Raw genomic sequence first — 4521 nt, forward strand, 5'->3', positions numbered from 1 at the left:
CCGATACTGTGTGAGCTCCACCTGGTCCTTCTTGGTGGTCTTTCCTTAGCCTCTGGGAGTTTCTTCACAGGCATGTACTGATCAGTACTTAGCTAAAGAATGGAGAGGAGCCCTCTAGACAGCTCCAAAATCCTCTCTGTGTGGTTCACTCCCTCTGCCTTGGCCTCCCCAGACTCTCAACTCAGGGACACTGTCATATTCTGTTGCGTTTCTCCTCTCTGCATTGAGGCCTGTGGCCACCACAAGACTTAGCTATCTCCCTTCTTTCAGGATCTCTGTATTGTGCTATCTGTGGTTCAATGTCCAGAAATTGTTGTTTCACATATGTCATCGGGTTTTTGAGTTATTTAAAGCAAGACAGTAAATCTGGTCCCTCCCAGTCTGCCATGGTTGGAAACTGAAGTCTCTGAAGCCAGGATCTGAACCCAGGGAGACTGACTCCTCAGCTTCCTCCCCATCCCTTATCAATCCTTCAGTTCCTTCTTGTGTTCATTCAAATGTCACCTCACTACTGCAGCCCCAGCTGCACTCCCTGTCCTCCCTGTTTCCCTCCAAGGAATGAAAGCTCCACAAGGGCAGGGACTTTTGCTTTTGATCCTAAAGACTGAGGCCAGGTGCGGTGGCTCACACCTGTAATCTCAGCATTTTGAGATGCCAAGGCAGGTGAATCACCTGAGGCCAGGAGTTTGAGACCAGCCTGGCCAAAATGGAGAAACCCAAAATACAAAAAAATTGCCAGATGTGGTGGCACATGCCTGTAATCCCAGCCACTCTGGAGGCTGAGGCACAAGAACTGCTTGAACCAGGGAGGCAGAGGTTGCAATGGGCCAAGATCATGCCAGTGCACTCCAGTCTGGGTGATAGAGTGAGACTCTGTCTCAAAAAAAAAAAAAAAAAAAAAAACTGAGGCTTTGGTCCCATTCCCCTAGGACCCTGAACTGCATGCTAGCTTGAGCTTATGACATATTCAATATATGATTTTTAAATGAATACATAACATCCTCTGCTCTCCATGTTAACACACAGGTCAGGTTTACCTAGTGTAAGCAGACAGGGAGGGTCTCCAGAGATTACAGGAATTTAATGAACTTGAGCAATCAGCCTGTTTTATAGCCTCCTGCCCTGGAGTCTTTTTCTTCCCACACCTTGTATGGAATGAAGTCACCTAACTGGTTAAAACCAGCTCCTGGCAGACTCCCACAACTTAAAGATGAATGCAAGTGAGCATTCCTCATTACCATGCTAAAGTCTCCACCCCCAGAGGTGCTATAGCTTCATTACCTTAACATGCAAGCTATGTGCTGGCATGATGGCTCACCACATCTGCGCAACTGAGACCCAACTCCACACAATGATGCATCCTCTCCCTTCTCTATCCACCCCATAAGACCCACCTATCACTTTCTCTTGGGAAGACACTGCTTTAGAGAATACTCCCAGTGTTTTCCTTTACTTGTATCAAGTAATAAAACTCCTATTGATCCAAACCTACATCCCTATAAAGAGTCTTTGTTCTCTACCGGCAGGATTTGATGGCGTGATGTCTCACAGAACGTTCTCCGCTCCCAGACATGGGTGCCTCGGAAGCACAGCAGCAGGCATCGCGGGAAGGTCAAGAGCTTCCCTAAGGATGACCCATCTAAGCCGGTCCACCTCACAGCCTTCCTGGGATACAAGGCTGACATGACCCACATCGTGCAGGAAGTCCACAGGCCAGGATCCAAGGTGCACAAGAAGGAGGTGGTGGAGGCTGTGACCATTGTGGAGACGCCACCCATGGTGGTTGTGGGCATTGAGGGCTACGTGGAAACCCCTTGAGGCCTCCGGACCTTCAAGACTGTCTTAGCTGAGCACATCAGTGATGAATGCAAGAGACATTTCTATAAGAACTGGTATAAATCTAAGAAGAAGGCCTTTACCAAGTACTGCAAGAAATGGCAGGATGAGGTTGGCAAGAAGCAGCTGGAGAAGGACTTCAGCAGCATGAAGAAGTACTGCCAAGTCATCCGTGTCATTGCCCACACCCAGATGCGCCTGCTTCCTCTGTGCCAGTAGAAGGCCCACCTGATGGAGATCCAGGTACACGAAGGCACCATGGCCAAGAAGCTGGACTGGGCCCGTGAGAGGCTCGAGCAGCAGGTACCTGTGAACCAAGTGTTTGGGCAGGATGAGATGATCGACGTCATCAGGGTGACCAAGGGCAAAGGCTACAAAGGGGTCACCAGTCGTTGGCACACCAAGAAGCTGCCCCATAAGACCCACTGAGGCCTGCGTAAGGTGGCCTGTATTGGGGCATGGCATCCTGCTCGTGTGGCCTTCTCTGTGGCACGTGCTGGGCAGAAAGGCTACCATCACCGCACTGAGATCAACAAGAAGATCTCTAAGATTGGCCAGGGCTACCTTATCAAGGACAGCAAGCTGATCAAGAACAATGCTTCTACCGACTATGACCTGTCTGACAAGAGCGTCAACCCTCTGGGTGGCTTTGTCCACTATGGTGAAGTGACCAATGACTTTGTCATGCTGAAAGACTGTGTGGTGGGAACCAAGAAGTGGGTACTCACCCTCCGCAAGTCCTTGCTGGTGCAGACGAAGCCACGGGCTCTGGAGAAGATTGACCTTAAGTTCACTGACACCACCTCCAAGTTTGGCCATGGCCTCTTCCAGACCATGGAGGAGAAGAAAGCATTCATGGGGCCACTCAAGAAAGACCGAATTGCAAAGGAAGAAGGAGCTTAATGCCAGGAGCAGATTTTACAGCTGGTGGGGTCTCAATAAAAGTTATTTTCCACTGGAAAAAAAAAAAAAAAGAGTCTTTGTTACTTGCCTGGTGAAGAACCCCAGTTTTGTTTGGCTTTGTTTTGTTTTGTTTTGTTTCGTTTTCGGGGGAATGGAATCTTGCTCTGTCACCCAGGCTAGAGTGCAGTGACGCAATCGTGGCTCACTGCAAGCTCCGCCTTCCATGTTCACACCATTTTCTTGCCTCAGTCTCCCGAGTAGCTGGGACTACAGGCACCCGCAACCACACCCAGTTAATTTTTTGTATTTTTAGTAGAGATGGGGTTTCACCGTGTTAGCCAGGATGGTCTCAATCTCCTGACCTCGTGATCCGCCCACCTCGGCCTTCCAAAGTGCTGGGATTACAGGCGTGACCCACCTCGCCTGGCCAAGAACCCCAGTTTTTTAGAACAACATTAGCATCTGTGCTCTGGAAAACATCCCACAATGGGCAAAGCAAGGACAGATTCTCCACTAAAAGAGAACAAAGCTCATTTCCCCAGAAGAGATTAAGTTGGAGCTGGACACAAATAGCCCTGGGCCTTACAGCCATCCTCCGACATTAGTCATGGAAGTAAGGTCACCCCGGAACACAGATGTTCAGAGCTCTAGAGCTCCACTGTCCATTGCAGTATCCACTGGGCACATGTGGCCGTCATGCACTTGAAATGTGGTGAGTCTGCATTAAGTTGGGATCATTAGTATAAATTACACCCCAGTATTTTAAAAAAACTTTAGTATGGAAAAAGAAAGTAATGATGTTTTATATTGATAGCATATTGAAGAAACAATAGTTTAGTCATATTGGGTTAAATAAAATATGAAAATTGTCAGCCGGGTTCAGTGGCTCACGCCTGTAATTCCAACACTTTGGGATGCCAAGGCAGGCAGATCACTTGAGGTCAGGAGTTGGAGACCAGCCTGGCCAACATGGCAAAATCTCCTCTTTACTAAAAATACAAAAATTAGCTGGGCCTGGTGGTGGACACCTGTAATCCCAGCTACTCCGGAGGCTGAGACACAAGAATCGCTTGAACCCGTGGTAGGGGGGTGGAGGTTGCAGTGAACCGAGATTGTGCCACTGCACTCCAGCAGCCTGGGCAATAGAGCAAGACTCCGTCTCAAAAAAAAAAAGAAAGAAAAAGAAAAAAGAAAATTGTCATGGGTGTCTCTTTACTTTTATTTTTTGGAGACAGAGCCTTGCTCTGTCTCCCAGGCTGCAGTGCAGTGGTGTGATCATAGTTCACCGCAGCCTCAGATTCCTGGGCTGAATCCATCCTCCCACCTCAGCCAGCTAATTTTTTTTTTTTTTTTGAGACAGAGTCTCACTCTGTTGTCCAAGCTGGAGTGCAGTGGCACGATCTCGGCTCACTGCAACCTCTGCCTCCCGGGTTCAAGCAATTCTACTGCCTCAGCCTTCCAAGTGGCTGGGACTACAGGCACGCACCACCATGCCTGGCTAATTTTTTTGTATTTTTAGTAGAGACAGGGTATCACTATGTTGGCCAGGCTGGTCTCGAACTCCTGACCTTGTGATCTGACCACCTCGGCCTCCCAAAGTGCTAGGCTTACAGGCATCAGCCACCGTGCCTAGCCTCATTTTTATTTATTTATTTATTTATTTATTTATTGAGACAGAGTCTCACTCTGTCGCCCAGGCTGGAGTGCAGTGGCACGATCTTGGCTCACTGCAGCCTCTGCCTCCTAGGTTCAAGCGATTCTCCTGCTTCAGCCTCCCAGATA

At 48.7% G+C, this 4521-nt stretch overlaps 1 pseudogene across 1 annotated transcript; it reads left to right on the forward strand.

The window, feature by feature from the left end:
• The first annotated feature begins 1540 nt into the window (after nt 1-1540).
• On the forward strand, nt 1541-2808 carry LOC701457 (large ribosomal subunit protein uL3 pseudogene; annotated as a pseudogene). The gene has a single exon (XR_011845.5). The product of XR_011845.5 is annotated as a large ribosomal subunit protein uL3 pseudogene (transcript).
• Nucleotides 2809-4521: the final 1713 nt, after the last annotated feature.

This window comes from Macaca mulatta, chromosome 20 (genome assembly GCF_049350105.2).
Source record: "Macaca mulatta isolate MMU2019108-1 chromosome 20, T2T-MMU8v2.0, whole genome shotgun sequence".
Classification (NCBI taxonomy): domain Eukaryota; kingdom Metazoa; phylum Chordata; class Mammalia; order Primates; family Cercopithecidae; genus Macaca; species Macaca mulatta.